Below are 22,399 nucleotides of genomic sequence, written 5' to 3' on the forward strand. Positions count from 1 at the left end.
TTTGCTTTGCCTTGTGACAAGATGAATGGTTTCCTTTGTACAAGCCAACTGTCTCCCAACAACACATGCCATTGCTTAGATCACATTTTTTTCATGCAACTTAATTTTAGTTACATTAAACTATCAAGCACTTCAAATACACTTAACACGTCGCAAAGACATTTCCTCATTAATGGCAACAGCAGGCAAATCAACTTCAAAATCTAATTTTCTACAAAATGAAACCCAAGCCAAGATTACCAGCTTTATCAAGAGTCATAGTTCAGATTTTGTTTTAGAAATTATACTGGAGCAGATTAACTCAGAGCAAAATATACTGTAAATGCTGAAAAGCTGAAAACCAGAAAACGACAGAAACACTGAACTGGTTTGGCAACTTCTATGAAGAGAAAAAAACAAGAGCTAACAATTTGTCTCGATGGATTTTTGGCATGAAATGTTAACAGCACTGCGTTCTCTATAGCTGCTGCCTCACTTACTTGGCATTTCCAGCATTTTTCAGTCTGAAACCCTAAAAGCATCTGAAAGCACTGTAATTGGTTAAAACTGTGTTGTGAAAATGACCAATATCTTCATGCAGAATATTTCATCAAGATGGCCTCAGCACAATCACTAAACTCATACAAATAGTCAAAATGTCTTTGCTTGATATAGCGCAAGATTCAATTTCCTCAGCAACACATGATGTGGAGGTGTCAGTATTGGATTGGACTGGACAAAGTTAAAAATCACACCAGGTCATAGTCCAACAGGTTTACGTGGAAACTAGCTACCTGAAGCAGCAGCACTGCAAAAGCTTGTACTTCCAAATAAACCTGTTGGACTATAAGCTGGTGTTGTGTGATTTTTAAGTTGGTAAGACAGACATAGACAGATATAAACAGCATGTTGGGGAAAAAAGTCTTAATTTCATCTCCGCCACTTCCCTTTTCAAAGCAAGATATCTTACCCTAAAGTCTATCATTGTGTTGTAGCAAAGGACAGCAAATTCCACATGAAGGGTCAGAAACCTTTGGTTTAAATATAGTATAACAGCTGCTTGCTTGCTCAGTACAAGCAGAGATTTTCAAAATCCAATGATCTGACATTCGCAAAGATCCTTTCTCAGAACCCAAACATTCCAGGGAGACCAACTTTAAAAAGCAAAGGCTGCTGAAAGATATTGGAGATGTGCATTCTTCCGATTGACAGAAGTGACTCACCTCCACGTGCCATTTCTTCATTTAAAATGCTAGCTTTGCACACTTAACATTCATATCGCCAAAAATCGTGGCAAGTTATCCTTCTTTCCCAACTATATTTTGACCCTGGCACCAAGTCAAAACCAACTTCTGTTTCATGCAGCTTATCATATTAAAACATTCTCACAGATGGAGAATAAAGGAAGTTAAAAGCAGGTTCTGGTGAAAGATCACAACCTCTTGCTTTCTCGCTACTTCCTGCGTTTTCTGTTTTTATTGAGTTGAAAAATGTGGTGCTGGAAAAGCGCAGCAGGTCAGGCAGCATCTGAGGAGCAGGAGAATTGACGTTTCGGGCATAAGCCCTTCTTCAGGAATGAGGCTGGTGTGCCAAGCCAGCTGAGATAAGGGGTGGGTGGGGGGGTGGGTGGGGAGGCTGGGAATACGATAGGTGGAAGGATGTGAGGGTGAGGTGATAGGCCGGAGAGGGGGTGGGGTGAAGAGGTCGGGAAGAAGATTGCAGGTCAAGAGAGCGTTGCTGAATCCAGGGATTGGGACAGAGAGAAGGTGGGGGATGGGGAAATGAGGAAGCTGGAGAAATTTATATTTTCTGTTTTTATTTCAGGAAATTAAAATCACTGATTCACATGTCTTTCTAATATTAAAATATTATTTCAGGAAAGAAAATTGAAGATTGGGATATACACATTGAATTCAGTTTGAATTTTAAATAACAAACTTTTAAAACTATTAAAATCAGAACTTTATAATTTTACATTCCACAAATAAAAAAAGCTTTAAAGATCAAAGTTTGTTTGGCAGCAAGTATTGAGTTTGACATCTCACTTGACAAGCCATAACCTCAGGGTTTTTACTATGACATTACAGCATAAAAATAGATATTCACACCAATTCAATGATTTTTACCTGGCTACATCTACAGGGACGTCAGTTGAGTACCCTTTATAGAATCATACTCTCAGAAAGCAGTTTCTGGATTGCCATATTTAATTGGGCTCCAGAGGAAGCTGCAATTTCAGAGGGACAAGTACAGCAAAGCTTCACAGTTATTACTGCCAACACAACCCCAGCTATTACATTATTGTTCATTTGAAAAGATGCACAACAGGCCAGCTCAATTCATCTGACAGTTTTTCACTAACTAAACCTTTCCCAATATTCTAGGCCATTTCAGACAGCAGGCTGGTATGAATAATGGAGTGCAGCTAGGTTCAGTGCTGGGGCCTTCGGTTTTTACAATCAATATTAATAACTTCGATAAATTTACCTGGTCTCTTCAGTTAGGTTTCCTAATGATAAGAGCTGGATGGAAGGTAAACTATGGGGAGGAAAGAGAAAAGATACAAAGAGATAAAGAGAGATTATATTCATGGGCAACAAGGGAATATCATGTGGATATATCCCAGTAAGAAAAGAGTATTCTCAAGAGGGGATAAATCAACTATGATGAACCAGGGATGTTAAGGACCATATCAAATTGAAAGAAAAGCAAAGCAGCAAAGATAAGTGGTAAGCCACAGTTTTTAAAGCTCTCCCAATCCTAAGAGATTAAAAGCAAGGGTAAACATGCAAGTATTAACTAAACAGACGGCAACAGCTTCTGTAAATGTATAAAAACACTGACCAAAGTGAACAAAACTCCTTATAAAATGAGGCTGCGGAAACAGTAATGGGTAATCAGAAAATGGCAGAGGAGTTGAATAAATACTTTACATGTCTTCATGGTAGAAGCCATTAACAGGACTACAAAAATATTAAATAACCATAATCAAGGGGCCAAAGGGGAGATTAAATAAATGTAACTGTCACTAGAAAAAAAGCACTAGGAAATTTAATAGGGATTAACATCAAGTAGTACTCTGGACCTGATGGATACATCCCGAATTATTAAAAGTAGCTACAGAGATAGCGAATACACCGAATCCTTCGATTGAAAGTTCCAGAAGACTGGACAACTGCTATTGCAATACATTTTCTTCAAAAAGGGAAGGAGACAAAGAGAGAAACAGCAACTATAGACCAATCAGCATAACAAATGTCTTTAGGGAAATCAAAAGAGCATTATAAAGGAGAAACGGAAACATTTAGAATTTCATACCATAATCGAGTAGAACCAACACGGCTTCATGAATAAGAAATCAAATGATAAATTTCTTAAAATTTTCTGAATTAAAAAGTAGAATATGTAGATGTGATAGATTTGGATTTTTACAAGGTGTTTGAAAAGATAACACACATTATGCTACTGATAAAAGATAACAGTCCCTTGGTATTGGGGACAGTATATTAGCATGGATAGAAAAGTGGCTAATAGAAAATGGAGTTGGGAGGGGAAAGAGGGGGGAAAGGGGAAAGAGGAGAAGAGTTCAAGGTGGCAACCCTGTAAGCACGAGAGTGCCATGGTGTCAGTGCTGGGGCCATAATTATTTCCAATATATTAAATAATTTGCATTGACTTGAATTGAATAAGCTTTTATCGCATGGGTGCAGTGAAAAGTTTACAAGTTGCCACTTAAGGCACTGTGACAATAGTGGTGTGTTGGGCCTGTATTTGTTGAAATTTAGAAGAATGAGGCACAACCTTATAGTAACACACAACATCCTGAGGAAGCCTCACTGTGTAGATGTGGTTGTCTCCCCTTGTGACGTCAAGGCATAATTACTGAGTAAGTGGTCAACCAGTTTGGGCAGTAATTAGGAGGAATTTCTTCTCCCAGAAGGTAGTAAACCTGTGGAATTCTTTGGCACAGAGGGGTGTGCAGGCTGGGTCAGTAAATATATTCAAGGATGAACTCAAACATCAAACTGTACAGCACAGGATGGTGCGCTATGTCCCACAATGTTGTTCCCAACATGATGCTAAATGAAACCAATCTCTTCTGCCTGCCCTTGGTCCATATCCCTCCATTCCTTATATATTCATGTGCTTATCAAAAAGTCCCTTAAGTGCCCTTCTTGCATCTGTCACACCACCACACCTGGCAGTGCATTCCAAACTCCTACCACATGAAAAAACTTGGCCCTCATGTTTCCTTTGAATTTTCCCCCTCCATTTTAAATACATGCCCCCTCGTATTAGACATTTCAACTCGGGGAAAAGATTCTGACCATTAACCCCATCTATGCCTCTCAATTTTATCAAGTTAAAAATCACACAACACCAGGTTATAGTCCAACAGGATGAATTGGAAGCACTAGCTTTCAGAGCGCTGCTCCTTCAGCAGCTGGTTGTGGCCGGAGCAGGACTCCGAAAGCTAGTACTTCCAATTAAACCTGTTGGACCATAACCTGGTGTTGTGTGATTTTTAAACTTTGTACACCCCAGTCCAACACCAGCATCTCCAAATCTCAATTTTATAAACTTCTATCAAGTCTTCTCAACGCAAAACTTCCATCAAGTCTCCGCCACTCAAGAGAAAACAAATTGAGTTTTTCTAGCCTCTCCTTGCAGCTCATACCTTGTAATCCAGGCAGCATCCTGGTAAACCTCTACTGCACCTTCTGCATTCTTCCTGTAATGGGGCAACCATAACTGAACGCTGTAGCCTAAGCAAAATCTGCCTGACTCTTGTACTCAAGCCCCCGACCAATAACGGTAAACATACCATAAGCCTTCTTTACCACCCTATCTACTTGCGAGGCCACTTTCAGGATGCTATGGACTTGAACCCCAAGATTCCTAAGTATATCAATGCTGTTCAGTCCTGCCATTAGCTTTACACTTGTCCTTAACATTTAATCTCCCAAAGTGCAACACATCTCACATAACCAGATTATACTCCAATCTGCCCTATCTGCACCTGATCTATATCCCTCTGTACCCCTTGACAACCTTCAACATTACCCATAACTCCATTGACCTTTGTTTGGTCTACAAACTTATTAAGCCACCATCTATGTTTTCAAAGTAATTTGCATATATCACAAATAGCAGAGATCCCAGTAGAGAACCTCATGTCTACCACTAGTCACAGATCTCTAGCCTAAAGCACACCCTTTCACCACTACCCTGTGTTCTATGGGAAAGCGCATTGTGAATCCACGTGGCCAAGTCACTCTGATTCCTATGCATCTTAAACTTCTGGATGAACATACCACTGGGAACCTTGTTGAAAGCCATATAAACAGCATCCATTACTCCACCCTCATTCCACCTTGAAAAATTCAATCAAGTTAGTAAGACATGACCTGCCCTGCACAAAGCCACACTGACTGTCCCTAATTAGGCCATGCTTTCCTAAATATCTGTAAATCCTACCCCTAAGAATTCTTTCCAATAGCTTCCCAACCACTGATGTGAGACTGACTGGTTTGTAGTTTACTAGATTATCCCTGTTTCCCTTCTTGAACAAAAGAACATTAGCTACTCGCCAGACCTCCAGGACCTAGCCAGTGGCTAGCCAGGATACAAAGATCTTGGTTAAGGCCCCAGCAATTTCCTGTCTTGCCTCTCTCAATAACCTGGGATAGATACCATCAAGCCTGGGGACTTATCCACCTCAATGCTCTTCAAGAAATTCAATACCACTTCTTTCTTGATCTCAAAATGCCCAAGCATATTAGCATACTCCACATAAGTCTCTATCTTCCATATCCTTTGATAAACTTTGCTTAAAAAAAGATAATTTTCTTTAAAACCAGTAAGGAAATCAAACAGGACAATGGGGTTAAGGATTACCAGATTAGCCAATGATCTCATTGAATGGCAGAGCAACATGATGGGCCCAACGGCTTACGTCTGCTCTATTTAAAAGTGCAGAAACTTTCAGTAATACCTGGAACATACAACGTAAATGCTGCTTAAAAACAACATTCCAATACGTAACGGTAACACCCAAAAGTTGAAGGATCATGCATATATCTGATTAACACAACCTCATACATGTATTCGACTGCAGATGTCAAGGCTCAATGACATAACCACAATAACTGTTGAGAGCGATCACATTCTCTTACACCAACGTTACAATGTAAGGTCGGGTTTGCACATGGTTCTACCAAATAGAGTATAAGTTTGCCAGAAATACCAATAAATTGAGTTTTATTAAACACAAAAGCAAGACTAAGAAACTGTTAAAGCAAGAGCAGAATATGAATGTGACCTCCCAAAAAACAAAAACGCGCTATAAAAACTTCAATAGATACAGAAAAAGGAAAATTTGGCACAAGTCTGGGTCCACTAAAGACTGAATCAGGAGAATTTATAATAATGGGGAAGCAACGAAATAGCAGAGAAGTTAATTGATTACTTTGCTTTTATTGAGGAAGATACCAGAGATCTCCCAGTAGTAGCGATCCAAGAGAATGAGTGAAAGGAAATCATCATGTGTAAGCTTATACGGGCAAAACTAACAGGGTTGAAAGCTGTTTGATGCCTGCACCTTCACCATCCATAGTTGCAGGCTACAAAATGCATGAAAAGCACACATTGTCACAGCAATCTAACTCTGCGAGATTTGTAACACACACACTCACCTCTCGTACATGCAGAACACCCTCCATGCCTACTGCCCTATAATTAATTGGGCTTTCTCCCATAAACCTGATTAACAATGGTCTTTTGGTCACCACACTTGCTGATTTTCCAAGATCTACACAGCCTACATTCTTTTTAATCTCCACACTAAATGCTCACTAGAACCTTGATGTCCTATGGATTTGCTGGAAGAATTCCAGACCCTAGGAAAACTTCTTCCAATGACAAAGGAAAGGAAAATATTTGCAAGTTTAAAAATAAGACAAAATCAACACTATTACTTCATGACCTTAAAAATTACTTTACATGCAGCACAAAAAGTAAAATAAACTGCAAATAAACTCAAAGTGACATAGTTGTACACTTCAACAATAATGAATTGTTGCTGTTAATAGTATGTTGCCAATTTCCTTAACACTTTACAAAATAAACGCACAAACAGAAAACAAGACAAAATAGATTAAAGAGGAAGTGAGATTATTCTGCTATCTGAGTTTAAAGATGTTTTTCCTTTCTAACATGCTTCCTTTGGTATCTGAAGATATGTAACCCACAGTGATGCGTTAAGCAATGCAATCAACATTTAATAGCTAGGATCTAGGCCTGGAGGCCTGCGGTTTCCTTTTCCTGTTGACTGAAATCTGGTAACTCATTTACATAAGCTGTTAAATCAAGTTAGAACCTAACAGCAGTTATAGCAAATACAGGGCAAATTACAAAACTACTCTTCCAGAGAACTGAATGGTTGAGTTCTTCAAACCTGGATGGCTACATATCCCAATAAATAAACAATGGAAACGATATCAAGTATACTTGGTGTCAGAGTCACTGGCTCACACTTCACCTCTAACAGTCAGCTCGTTCATTGCTCTGTCGTCTACTGGGGCTCAGCTGGTAGCATTTTTGTTCAAGCCTCACTCTAAAAACAGAGCACAAACTCTAATAGGACATTTCAAAGTAGTACATTTGGATGCGCCACCTTCAGATGAGACATTTACCCGTCATCCAACGCCACAGAAACAGAACATGGGACTGGGATATCATAGCAATTATGGAAACATGGCTCAGGGATGGGCAGGATTGGCAGCTTAATGTTCCAGGATAGAAATGCTACAGGAAGGATAGAAAGGGAGGCAAAAGAGGAGGGGGAGTCGCATTTTTGATAAGGGATAGCATTACAGCTGTGCTAAGGGAGGATATCCCTGGAAATACATCCAGGGAAGTTATTTGGGTGGAACTGAGAAATAAGAAAGGGATGATCACCTTATTGGGATTGTATTATAGACCCCCAATAGTCAGAGGGAAATTGAGAAACAAACTTGTCAGGAGATCTCAGCTATCTGTAAGAATAATAGGGTGGTTATGGTAGGGGATTTTAACTTTCCAAACATCAACTGGGACTGCCATGGTGTTAAAGGTTTAGATGGAGAAGAATTTCTTAAGGTGTGTACAAGACAATTTTCTGATTCAGTATGTGGATGTACCTACTAGAGAAGGTGCAAAACTTGACCTACTCTTGGGAAATAAGGCAGGGCACGTGACAAAGGTGTCAGTGGGGGGAGCACTTTGGGGCCAGCGAAATAATTCTATTAGATTTAAAATAGTGATGGAAAAGGATAGATCAGATCTAAAAGTGGAAGTTCTAAATTGGAGAAAGGCCAATTTTGACGGTATTAGGCAAAAACTTTCAAAAGCTGATGGAGGCAGATGTTCGCAGGTAAAGGGATGGCTGGAAAATGGGAAGTCTTCAGAAATGAGATAACAGGAATCCAGAGAAAGTATATTCCTGTCAGGGTGAAAGGGAAGGCTGGCAGGTATAGGGAATGCTGGATGACTAAAGAAATTGAGGGTTTGGTTAAGAAAAAGAAGGAAGCATATGTCAGGTACAGACAGGATAGATCGAGTGAATCCTGAGAAGAGTATAAAGAAAGTAGGAGTATACTTAAGAGGGAAATCAGGAGGGCAAAACGAGGACATGAGATAGCTTTGGCAAATAGAATTAAGGAGAATCCAAAGGGTTTTTACAAATACATTAAGGACAAAAGGGTAACCAGGGAGAAAATAGGGCCCCTCAAAGATCAGCTGCAAATGTGTTGCTGGTCAAAGCACAGCAGGCCAGGCAGCATCTCAGGAATAGAGAATTCGACGTTTCGAGCATAAGCCCTTCATCAGGAATATCTATTCCTGATGAAGGGCTTATGCTCGAAACGTCGAATTCTCTATTCCTGAGATGCTGCCTGGCCTGCTGTGCTTTGACCAGCAACACATTTGCAGCTGTGATCTCCAGCATCTGCAGACCTCATTTTTTACCCCTCAAAGATCAGCAAGGCAGCCTTTGTGTGGAGCCACAGAAAATGGGGGAGATACTAAGTGAATATTTTGCATCTGTATTTACTGTTGAAAAGGATATAGAAGATATAGACAATAGGAAATAGATGGTGACATCTTACAAAATGTCCAGATTACAGAGGAGGAAGTGCTAGATGTCTTGAAACGGTTAAAGGTGGATAAATCCCCAGGACCTGTTCAGGTGTACCCGAAAACTCTGTGGTAAGCTAGAGAAGTGATTGCTGGGCCTCTTGTTGAGATATTTGTATCCTCGATAGTCACAGGTGAGGTGTTAGAAGGCTGGAGGTTGGCAAACGTGGTGCCACTGTTTAAGAAGGGTGGTAAAGACAAGCCAGGGAACTATAGACCGGTGAGCCTGACCTCGGTGGTGGACAAGTTGTTGGAGGGAATCCTGAGAGACAGGATGTACATGTATTTGGAAAGCAAGGACTGATTTGGGATAGTCAACATGGCTTGGTGCATGGGAAATCACGTCTCACAAACTTGATTGAGTTTTTTGAAGAGGATTGATGAGGACAGAGCAGTAGATGTAATCTATATGGACTTCAGTAAGGTGTTCGACAAGGTTCCCCATGAGAGACTGGTTAGCAAGGTTAGATCTCACGGAATACAGGGAGAACTAGCTATTTGGATACGGAATTGGCTCAAAGGTAGAAGACAGAGGGTGGTGTTGGAGGGTTGTTTTTCAGACTGGAGGCCTGTGACCAGTGGAGTGCCACAAGGATCGGTGCTGGGCCCTCTACGTTTTGTCATTTACATAAATGATTTGGATGCGAGCATAAGAGGTATAGTTAGTAAGTTTGCAGATGACACCAAAATTGGAGGTGTAGTGGACAGCAAAGAGGGTTACCTCAGATTACAACAGGATCTGGACAGATGGGCCAATGGGCTGAGAAGTGGCAGATGGAGTTTAATTCAGATAAATGTGAGGTGCTGCGTTTTGGGAAAGCAAATCTTAGCAGGATTTATACACTTAATGGTAAGGTCCTGGGGGTGTGGCTGAACAAAGAGACCTTGGAGTGCAAGTTCATAGCTCCTTGAAAGTGGAGTTACAGGTAGATAGGATAGTGAAGAAGGTGTTTGGTATACTTTCCTTTATTGGTCAGAATATTGAGTACAGGAGTTCGGAGGTCATGTTGCAGCTGTACAGGACATTGGTTAGGCCACTGTTGGAATAGTGCGTGCAATTCTGGTCTCCTTCCTATCGGAAAGATGTTGTGAAACTTGAAAGGGTTCAGAAAAGATTTACAAGAATGTTGCCAGGGTTGGAGGACCTAGCTACAGGGAAAAGCTGAACAGGCTGGGGCTGTATTCCCTGGAGTGTCGGAGGCTGAGAGGTGAACTTATAGAGGTTTACAAAATTATGAGGGGCATGGATAGGATAAATAGACAAAGTCTTTTCCCTGGGGTTAGGGAGTACAGAACTAGAGGGCATAGGTTTAGGGTGAGAAGGGAAAGATATGAAAGAGACCAAAGCGACAACTTTTTCAAGCAGAGGGTGGTATGTGTATGGAACGAGCTGCCAAAGGATGTGGTGGAGGCTGGTACAAATGCAACATTTAAGAGGCATTTGGATGGGTGTATGAATAGGAAGGGTTTGGAGCGATATGGGCCGGGCACTGGCAGGTGGGACTAGATTCGGTTGGAATATCCGGTGGGACCGAAGGGTCTGTTTCCATGCTGTACATCTCTATGACTCTATCTGGTCATTACCACCATACTGTTCGTGGATGTTTGTTGAAAACAAAATGGCTGCCACACAGACTTTTACAACAGCAAGTGCACTTTCAAAATATTAATCTGGTAGTAAAGCATTTTGGAGCATTCTACAATAGAAATGCAAGTCTTCCTTTTGATGTTTTATTTCTTTTCAGGTATTACACAGCATAAAAGCACTCTATGTTAATCTCAGGTGGTGTACTGTAAAGCCCAGATGGCCTCCTTCTTCAAGAACCGCAGATTCCCCCCAGACGTGATCGACGATGCCCTCCACCGCATTTCCTCCGCTTCCCGCTCCTCCGCCCGCCACCAGGACAGAACCCCACTGGTTCTCACCTACCACCCCACCAACCTCCATATACAGCATATCATCCGCCGTCATTTCCGCCACCTCCAAACAGACCCCACCACCAGGGATATATTTCCCTCCCCTATCAGCGTTCCGAAAAGACCACTCCCTCCGCGACTCCCTCGTCAGGTCCACACGCCCCACCAACCCAACCTCCACTCCCAGCACCTTCCCCTGCAATTGCAAGAAAAGCAAAACTTGCGCCCACACCTCCTCCCTTACTTCTCTCCAAGGCCCCAAGGGATCCTGCCATATCCACCACAAATTCACCTGCACCTCCACACACATCATCTATTGCATCCGCTGCACCCGATGTGGCCTCTTCTATATTGGGGAGACAGGCCGCCTACTTGCGGAACGTTTCAGAGAACACCTCTGGGACACCCAGACCAACCAACCCAACCACCCCGTGGCTCAACACTTCAACTCCCCCTCCCACTCCACCAAGGACATGCAGGTCCTTGGACTCCTCCATTGCCAGACCATAGCAACACGACGGCTGGAGGAAGAGTGCCTCATCTTCCGCCTAGGAACCCTCCAACCACAAGGGATGAACTCAGATTTCTCCAGTTTCCTCATTTCCCCTCCCCCCACCTTGTCTCAGTCGAATCCCTCGAACTCAGCACCGCCTTCCTAACCTGCAATCTTCTTCCTGACCTCTCTGCCTCCACCCCACTCTGGCCCATCACCCTCACCTTAACCTCCTTCCACCTATCACATCTCCATCGCCCCTCCCCCAAGTCCCTCCTCCCTACCTTTTATCTTAGCCTGCTGGACACTTTCCTCATTCCTGAAGGGCTTATGCCCGAAACATCAAATTTCCTGTTCCTTGGATGCTGCCTGACCTGCTGCGCTTTTTCAGCAACACATTTTCAGCTTTGATCTCCAGCATCTGCAGACCTCACTTTCTCCTCAGGGTGGTATACCTTTGGGTCAAGCAGCTATGCAGCTGGCCACAACAGCAAATCAAAACAGCCAAAACCATTTGTTTTATAGGCAGCACATTGCTTATTGGAAGTTTTGGACACTTCCCTACTAATTAGAGCAACAATGCTTCAAAGATTGTGCAGATTACATCATTCATTCAAAAAAAAAACTAAATAAGAAATGTGACAAGATTGCAAAGTTAACTTTGCAAAGTGAATGTCTAAATTTGAAGTTGGACAGATTTCTTTTAAGAAACTTTTTTGTTCCTTAATTCTTCAAAAGCTTTTGCCAACTTGTTTGGCATTACTTTTCAAATTTACCACTTCCGCCCGCACTCCAGTCCCACAAAATTTCACAAGTCTGAACAAATATGACAAAGAACACAAACTTTCCCATTCTTGCAACTCTCCTCAATCTAACTTTGCAAGATTGCAATCACTTAGGGCCATGTTTACAGTCAAACCCTCAAGACAGTGAGGCAGCATTTGAGACAGAGCTCACTACAGAGTCAGTTCAAACCTCAACTGTAACACCTAACCTTTGCACTAAACCAGTAGTATAATCGTACCCTCAAAAACAGGTGCTACAATGAGGGGATTGTACACTTAGCATCCTAAAAGACTGAGAATGTATGGGATGACTGGGACCCTCAAGTGCTGCTGTCTTTTGTTTCAAAAAAAAAGCTCCTGCAAAATCTTCCACCTCATAATTAAAGTACATTTGATGATGCCTACAATCAGTAACTGTTGAACTTTAAGCCCATAAATTACACATTGGTTACCAGGAGATGGAAGAGATTAACAGCACTTATCTCTGCAGTTCAAGGTTTGACTACTGTTGAATATCTAAAAATACAAAGTTTAAATTTCAACATCACATGCACGGAAACAAATGTAACTAATTCTGCTAAGACTCCAAACATAAATTGCAGATAATGGAGTAACTCCATTGTCAGAGGATGTAACTGAGGATGGACGAGGGAGATCCAGTAGATGTAGCGTACCTGGACTTTCAGATAGCTTTTGATAAAGTCCCACATAGGATGTTAGTGAGCAAAATTAGGGCGCATGGTATTGGGGGCAAAGTACTAACTTGGATTGAAAGTTGGTTGGCTGATAGGAAACAAAGGGTAGTGATAAACGACTCCATTTCAGAATGGCAGGCAATGACAAGTGGGGTACCGCAGGGATCATTACTGGGACCGCAGCTTTTTACAATATATGTTATTGATACAGAAGATAGTATTAGTAATAACATTAGCAAATTTGCTGATGATACTAAGCTGGGTGGCAGGGTGAAATGCGAGGAGGATGTTAGGAGATTACAGGGTGACCTGGACAGGTTAGGTGGGTGGTCAGATATATGGCAGATGCAGTTTAATGTGGATAAATGTATGGTTATCCACTTTGGTGGCAAGAACAGGAAGGCAGATTACTACCCAAATGGAATTAATTTAGGTAAAGGGGCTGTACAAAGAGATCTGGGTGTTGTTGTACACCAGTCAATGAAGGTAAGCATTCAGGTACAGCAGGTAGTGAAGAAGGCTGATAGTATGCTGGCCTTCATAACAAGAGGGATTGAGTATAGAAGCAAAGAGGTTCTTCTGCAGCTGTACAGGGCCCTGGTGAGACCACACCTGGAGTATTGTGGGCAGTTCTGGTCTCCAAATTTGAGGAAAGACATTCTGGCTATTGACAGAGTGCAGCGTAGGTTCACGAGGTCAATTCCTGGAACGGAGCAATTACCTCACACTGAAAGACTGGAGCGACTGGGCTTGTATACCCTTGAGTTTAGAAGACTGAGAGGGGATCTGATTGAGACATAAGATTATTATTAAAGGATTAGACACACTGGAGGCAGGAAACATGTTTCCGCTGATGGGTGAGTGCCGAACCAGAGGACACAGCTTAAAAATACGAGGTAGACCATTTAGGACAGAGATGAAGAGAAACTTCTTCACCCAGAGTGTGGTGGCTGCGTGGAATGCTCTGCCCCAGAGGGCAGTGGAGGCCCTGTCTCTGGATTCATTTAAGAAAGAGTTGGATAGAGCTCCCAAGGATTGTGGAATCAAGGGTTATGGAGATAAGGCAGGAACAGGATACTGATTAAGGATGATCAGCCATGATCATATTGAATGGTGGTGCAGGCTTGAAGGGCAGAATGGCCTACTCCTGCACCTATTGTCTATTGTCTGAATTTTGGCTTGTGAACAGCACCTTAAACGTAGGGGTCTGAAAATAAATGGAAATGGATTTGTTGGTTTTACCTATGTAAATTGACAAAAACCTCAACTTCTGGCTCCCTGCCTCACTGGCAGCAACCTTGGCCTTTCAGTGGGAAATGGTAATGGCAACTTTTATGGATCAGGAAAACATCCTGGTAGGGAAGACACTCACGCATCTAGTGGAGAACCAGTTCCTACAGAGATAGCTCACAGATAGTCCTGTGGTTAAAAATATAATTTGTGCGTAATCTGTATTTACAAAACAGACAAGATCCAAACCAACTTCACACCCTGCACAATGCAATGTCCAGATTTATGCTCTGATGCTGCAATAAAACTAGCACAAACATCAACATTAGCTACAACTTTGTTTTATCACTGTACACTAATTTTCTCACATTATCTAAATGCCCAGATCTATTACAAAAAATAATTTGCAAGTTTCAATTAAATAAAAAGAGACTTCTCTAACAATTCAACATTTTTTCAACTGTGCAAAATTATCCAAAAAAAAACTTACTTGCATTTATATTGCACTTTTTGCAACCACCAGACAGGTCATGGCTCCTCACAGCCAATGAGGCACTTTTTGATATACTGTCAGTGTTTCAATATAAGAAACATTTAATATTTTCATGGAACTAGGTGATCTTGAAAAAGAAATTTACTGATTTAAATTAATAGATGCATGAACAGATTTCATGTGAGTATCTTTTCAGTTTGAAAAAAGTGTTTAGAAATCCTAAATACTATATTAACTACAGTATCGCAAAACTGACATTTCTAGATCTCAACCAACAATACTAGTTTAAAACAAAGCAGTATTCAACTCAGGCAACACAAGTGTGACTAACGTAACCTGCGAGACCGTGGCATAATACTTGCAAACAGTTACTTTCCAAAGCCACAATGACATCTGAAAACTTTTATGACCCTGGTCACAGGTAAATGTCCACTTTTACATCTAATATTTCATGTGTAAGGTAGTGCTCTAGTACTCCACAAATGATGTATACTTCACGCACACATTACAGTTCACACCATAACTGAGAGGAACAGCAACGAGGGAAAGAAGAGGGAGAACCTGGGGAAACAAGAGAAACCAAAACATGTCTCTGAAAATAAAGTAGTGGGATGTTAAATCTTTTAATTGCTCTTTGCCATTTTATATACATAAATGGACAGAGGCAAGAGAAATATTGGACAGCGAGTGCAAACAAAATATTCAATGCCAAAATAATTAATCAGCAAATAATCAATCCCCTGTCATTCTAAAGCCAGTCTTCCCAAAACTGGGGTCAGGAGCACAAGCCGCAGCAATGATTGCTGAGGGTCTCCAACCAAGAAACAAGAGCCCACTCTAAAAGGCCCTCGCTCTCTCATCAAGGGGCTGTCACAAACCTCAAAATGATATCACAGGTTTTGGTCGTTCAGACTCTGGCACTTACTGGATGAACTATATTTTCGAAGGCGCATCAACCATATGACATTCTCTCATGCTTAAAGCATTTTTACAAATTCTCCTTTGAAATTGTAGCTGACAGTAAAAATTATGCACCATTAGCTGCACCTACAATTGAAAAAGGCCTCTCATGCCTCATTCTAAGAGGATGGGGAGCAGTCCCTTCGGTCCAACTCATCCATGCCAACTAGATATTGGTCTAGTCCCATTTGCCAGCATTTGGTCCATATTCCTCTAAACCCTTCCTATTTCACATATCCACCCTGATGCCTTTAAAACATTATAATTGTACCAGCCTCCACCTCTTCCTCTGGCAGCTCATTCCATACACACACCACCCTCAGCATGAAAAAGTTGTCCCTTAGATCTCTCCTCTCTCACCTTAAATCTAAAACATCACAAAACATCAGGTAGAGTCCATCAGGTTTATTCGAAAACACTAGCTTTCGGACAGCTGCTCAACTGATAAAGGAGCAGCGCTCTGAAAGCTAGTGCTTTCAAATAAACCCATTGGACTAGAACCTGGTGTCATATGTATTTTTGATCTTTCCCAACCCAGTCCAACACCAGCACCTTCACACTACACCCTCTAGTTTTGGACTCCCGTTCCCTGGGGAAAAGACCTGACCTGACCAACCAATCCATGCCCCTCATGAGTTTATAAACCTCTATAAACATCACCCCTCATCCACCAACACTCCAGGGAAAATCACCCCAGCCTATTCTCTCTATAGCTCAAACCCTCCAACCCCAGCAATATCCTTATAAATTTTTTCTGAACCCTTTTAAAGTTTCTCAACATCCAGAATTGAACACAATATTCCAAAAGCAGCCTAACCAACATCCTGTCCAGACCCAACATGACCCCCCAACTCCTATACTCAATGCAGTGACCAATAAAGATAAATGTACCAAACGCCTTCTTCTACCCGGTCTACCTGTAACTAAACTTTCAAGGAACTATGAACCTGCACCCCAAGGTTTCTTTGTTCAGCAACACTCCCAGGATCTCATCATTAAGTCTTGCCCTGATTTGCCTTTCCAAAATGCACATTTATCTAAATTAAAATGCATCTGCCATTCCTTGGCCCATAAGATCAAGGTCCCATTGTATTCTGAGGTAATTATCTTCCCTGTTGATTACAATACCAATTTTGCTATCATCTGCAAATTTACTAACCACATCTCCTATATTCAGTCACTTTCCTTGCAGGACTTCCAGAGTTGCTACGACATGCTCTGCTTCCATCTAGCTTCAGGATGACTGGAAGACTAAAGTAGAAACATTGTAATGGATTGTTGGTATCTGACACAACTCCCAGCACAAAGCAGCACATTTAAGCCAAAAAGGAGCTGAGCAGACAAGGTGATTTTTTTTTGAGTTGGGGGGTCAGGAGAAAATAAATGCACACCTTTTGTGCAAACAATAAAATAATAATTACTTCAATCTATTATTAATTTTCATTGGAAACAAAGTGCTGTTTGCTCCTTAATTACTTCCTAACAGCTAAATTTCAATATGTACCTAATATTCCCATTGTCCAAAAATTCTTCAGAGGGCAACAAACAGCCCAAACAGACCCATGAGTTGAACAAGTTGATACATCAAGTCAACAAATAGACAAACTATGGTAACATTTTCAAATAACATGTGCTTTTGTTGTGCATGTATACTCCTGTGCACAGAACAAACATTGTTGAAGAGACAAGTTGCTGAAGCATTTTGTCTTGCACTCATCAGGGTAAATGCAAGAATACCAACTTCAAACAAACTATCACAAATTATACAGCAGAAGAAAAGGGTACGGAATTGTTTCAGAATTTGATTGACTGACTGAGACATGAAGAAAACATCAGGAAACTATGGGTTCTGAGGTTTTCGACAATTCAAAAAGGCTCAGGACTTTGAAATATTAATTTTGTTCAAAGAGAACAGGCCTCTAGCTATGAATGTATGCTGTTTCTAACAAGTGTACATGAGGCATTATGATGTCTATTAATGTTTTAAACTGATTGTTCAGTTAGCTATTAGCACACTCAGGATTGTTTAGCAAGTATAGGCCAATCACAGAATTACATTTGACACTAAAATGTTTTGTGGATTTTGCATATAGGATCTGTTTGAGTACACACTGTACTCTTGTCTGTTACATACAGAACATAGAGACTGATTTGGTTAGCTAATGGTTGGAGCCTATCAAAATGCCTGGCAATGCATCTGACCTTGCTCAATTGTGCGGTAGACAAAATATTTTTAGATTGATGGCAACATCCGGTTAGTGGAAAGTACCACTTGTGTAACAACTGCTTTACAGAAACATGAAAACACAGTCATATTTAAAGAAACACTTTGCATACAATCCCTGCACCAATCCTCCACCTCCCACCTCCAACCCTCTCCCCCTCTCCCCCTGCCACCCCTCACTCCCCCGTCCCCCACCCGTCCTTCTAGATCACCACCTCCTATTCCCCCACATCCTCTCCCCCCTCCCATCCCCTTCCCCCACTCCCACCCCTCCCCCACCCCATCCCCTTCCCCATCCCCTCCCCCATCCCCTTCCCCTCCCCTCCCCTCACCGCCCCCTTCCCCTCCCCCCCCCTCCCCTCCCCTCCATCCCCTCCACCCCATCCCCTCCCCTCACCGCATCCCCTTCCCCTCCATCCCCTTCCCCTCCCCTCCATCCCCTCCCCTCCATCCCCTCCCCTCTCCCATCCCCTCCCCTCCCCTCACCGCATCCCCTTCCCCCATCCCCTCCCCTCACCGCATCCCCTTCCCCATCCCCTCCCCTTCCCCCCATCCCCTTCCCCTCCCCCTTCCCCATCCCCTCCCCTTCCCCCCATCCCCTTCCCCTTCCCCTCCCCTTCCCCATCCCCTCCCCTTCCCCATCCCCTCCCCTTCCCCATCCCCCCATCCCCTTCCCCTTCCCCTCCCCTTCCCCATCCCCTCCCCTTCCCCTCACCCCCCCATCCCCTTCCCCTCACCCCCCCATCCCCTTCCCCTCACCCCCCCATCCCCTTCCCCTCACCCCCCCATCCCCTTCCCCTCACCCCCCCATCCCCTTCCCCTCACCCCCTCACCCCTTCCCCTCACCCCCCCACCCCTTCCCCTCCATCCCCATCCCCTTCCCCTCCATCCCTCCCCCCCATCCCATCCCCTTCCCCTCCCCCCATCCCCCCCCCTTCCCCTCCCCCCATCCCCCCCATCCCATCCCCTTCCCCTCCCCCCATCCCCCCCCCCTTCCCCTCCCCCCATCCCATCCCCTTCCCCTCCCCCCATCCCCCCCATCCCATCCCCTTCCCCTCCATCCCCTTCCCCCCATCCCCTCCCCTCCCCTTCCCTCCCCTCACCCGCTCCCCTCCCCTCACCCGCTCCCCTCCCCCCCGGTAGTGGCGGCCTGTTCGACACCGATTGACCAGCTCTGACCGTGACCAAGGCCTAGCTCCCGCGGCTCCTGCCCTGCCCCGCCCCCCCTCAACCGGAGCCGGGGGATCCCCGCTGCCCCTCTCTCTCTCACTGACCGGGCCCGGGCTCCGCTCCCGCTCCCGCTCCAACTCCAACCGCCGCCGCCGCTGTCCGCGAACCGTCGGCCAAACACAAACTGCGCAACGTCAGCAACCCTTAAAGGGGCGGTGCTTAAAGGCAACGTCTCCAGGTCACTGCTGCTCAGGTGTGTCCTCCTCCAGGTTTGTCCTAATCCTGATGTGACTCCCTCCAGGTATATTCTCATCCAGGAGTGTCCTCATCCGTGTGGGACTTGATCCAGCTTTGTCCTGATCCTGGTGTTGTCCTCTTCCACTCTTGTCCTGATTCAGGTTTGTCTTGATCCTGGTGTGGCCTGATCCTGGTACTGTCCCGATTCAGGTTTGTCTTGATCCTGGTGTGGCCTGATCCTGGTACTGTCCCGATTCAGGTTTGTCATGATCCTGGTGTGGCCTGATCCTGGTACTGCCCTGATTCAGGTTTGTCTTGATCCTGGTGTGGCCTGATCCTAGTACTGTCCTGATTCAGGTTTGTCTTGATCCTGGTGTGGCCTGATCCTGGTACTGCCCTGATTCAGGTTTGTCTTGATCCTGGTGTGGCCTGATCCTAGTACTGTCCTGATTCAGGTTTGTCTTGATCCTGGTGTGGCCTGATCCTGGTACTGTCCTGATTCAGGTTTGTCTTGATCCTGGTGTGGCCTGATCCTGGTACTGTCCTGATTCAGGTTTGTCTTGATCCTGGTGTGGCCTGATCCTGGTACTGTCCTGATTCAAGTTTGTCAAGATGAAGCATTCCTGATGAAGGGCTCCTGTCCGAAACATCGGTTTTCCTGCTCCTCGGATGCTGCCTGACCTGTTGTGCTTCTCCAGCACCACTCTAACCTTGAATCTAATCTCCAGCATCTGCAGTCCTCATTTTTGTCAAGTTTGTCAAGGTCCAGTTGTTTTTTAATTCCAAAATATACTTTATTCATACAAAATATTTGTGTATACATATATATTGTCACAAATGTAGTTCAGTTCTGTACAGTTACATATCAAGTAAACAAACAAAACATTAGACTTTGACTCTATCCAAAAAAAAACAAAGACCGCTCTTATCTTCATTTTATCCAAGAACAACAGGCTAATGAGGGGACATTTTGTCTGGGAGGCCTTAATATCTATCCATATTGATGCCGGGTCCTCACAAGCTTAGTCACTAATAAAGGATAGAAGGGAACTTCATTGATATCTTTTAATATCCGGCAGATCCGCTTCCCCCTGCCAATGAAGCAACTGCAATTTAGCTAGCTTGATAAAAATTCGCCTACGGCGCCAAATAAAGGAGCTAAACCATCCATTAAGTCTCCGGAATGTTTGCTTAGGAAAGATTAAGGGGAGTATTTGTAAAGGGTATAGAAAACAGAGATGGACATACATTTTAATAAGAGCTACTCGGCCGAGCCAAGGTATTGGAAGCCCCTTCCATCGCTGGAGAACTTGTTTAATCCTGAGGAGCAAATGGGCAAAATTGGCCTGAAACAACCGATCAAAGACAGAAGTAACAAAGATACCTAAATAAGTAAACCCTCCTGTGACCATTGAAAGGGGAGCTGTGATTCACCCTCCACATCAAATATTCTCCTAAGAGCCCCCCGTAGGCATGGCCTCCAATTTTGAGAAGTTAATCTTATAACTTGAAAAGGAGCCAAATGAATTTATACATTGTATCAAATAGGATACTGAGACCGCTGGATTCAACAGGAAAACAAGAACATCATCCGTGTATAACATGATCTTTTGCGATTTTGATCCTACTTCCGGGGCAACTATATTAGGGTCCCTCAGGGTAGCCTCCGCCATCGCCAATGTAAAAAGTTAAGGTGAGCGGGGACAGCCTTGCCGATGCCTCTACAAATATTAAAATTACTAGATCTCACACCATTGATGAGAACCACCGCCAGACAATCACTATAGAGGACCCTCACACCACCTAACAAAAACCTCACCTAAACTAAATTGTTCAAGGGTATAAAAAAGATATTCCTGAAGAAAGGCTCATGCTCGAAACATTGATTCTCCTGCTCCTTGGATGCTGCCTGACTTGCTGAGCTTTTCCAGCAACACATTTTCAGCTCTGATCTCCAGCATCTACAGTCCTCACTTTCTCCTATACAAAAGGTATGACCACTCAACCCAATCAAATGCCTTTTTTGCATCCAAAGCGATCACTAATCCGGAACCGACTGCTGCTGACACGCTTGCTACATATTCAGCAACCTCCTGACATTATTAGAGAATCTACTGCCTTTTATAAAACCAGTCTGGTCGTCTTTGACAATGAAAGGCAGCACAGTTTCCAATCTTAACACAAGAACCTTAGACAAAATTTTAAAATCAGAACTTAAAGGTGAGATGGGCCGATAGGAGACACATTCCTCCAGGGTCTTCCCGTTCTTAAGAATGAGAGAAATATCAGCTTCTCTTAAGGATGACGGGAGGCAATTGTGGTTGTACGAGTAATTATACATGTCTAACATCAGTCCTGACAATATATTTATAAATTCTTTGTCAACCTCGTTAGGAAGACTGTCAAAGCCAGGCGCCTTCCCACTCAGCATCTGTCTCACAGCCTTCTGTGTCTCTTGCACTGTTAAAGGGGCATTAAGGAAAGACGCCTGCTCAGAGGTAACACCTGGAAGATCCAAGCTCTTAAAGAAGGACTCCATCTTAGCCCATCCATCCTCACAACGTTCAGACTGATACAATACAAAATAAAATTTCTGAAATGCAGCATTGATCTTTTTTGAATCACAAGTGACCATCCCAGTCCCATCCCTAACCGAGGTAATGGATTGGGGGGCATTCTTTCTCCTGGCAAGATATGCGAGCTACCTGCCTGTCTTGTCAGCATGTTCAAACAGTCCTTATTTTGCAAAGGAAAGTTCCTTCCTTGCTGTCTGCGTAAGCGTGGAGTTCAAGGTGGACTGAAGAGCTGTAACCTGCTGCAGCTTAGCCACCAATGGCTTATCAAAATACACCTTCTTGGCTATCTTTAGCCGTGCCTCAGGCAGGCATTGCTATTCCCTCTTCTGTCATTTTTAACAGGCAGAGTAAGAAATAATAATCCTCCTGACATAAGCATTATCAGTCTCCCAGAGAATAGACGGGTTAGTGACCATATCCACATCGGCGTCTAAAAATACTTTAAATGCATTGATAAAGTATTTGA

At 43.3% G+C, this 22,399-nt stretch overlaps 1 protein-coding gene across 2 annotated transcripts in view; it reads right to left on the reverse strand.

The window, feature by feature from the left end:
• Positions 1–19,310, reverse strand: part of tmem243b (transmembrane protein 243, mitochondrial b) — a 33,492-nt gene extending 14,182 nt beyond the window's left edge. The window contains exon 1 of one of the 2 annotated variants that reach the window (XM_060842592.1): positions 19,225–19,310. The gene's annotated coding sequence lies outside the window, so the exon portion shown is untranslated. Of the gene's footprint in view, positions 1–16,885; positions 16,947–19,224 lie in introns of those variants that run through there. The other variant, XM_060842593.1, reaches the window with a different exon arrangement.
• Between the last annotated feature and the right edge of the window lie 3,089 nt (positions 19,311–22,399).

This window comes from Hemiscyllium ocellatum, chromosome 23, assembly GCF_020745735.1.
Source record: "Hemiscyllium ocellatum isolate sHemOce1 chromosome 23, sHemOce1.pat.X.cur, whole genome shotgun sequence".
Taxonomy (NCBI): domain Eukaryota; kingdom Metazoa; phylum Chordata; class Chondrichthyes; order Orectolobiformes; family Hemiscylliidae; genus Hemiscyllium; species Hemiscyllium ocellatum.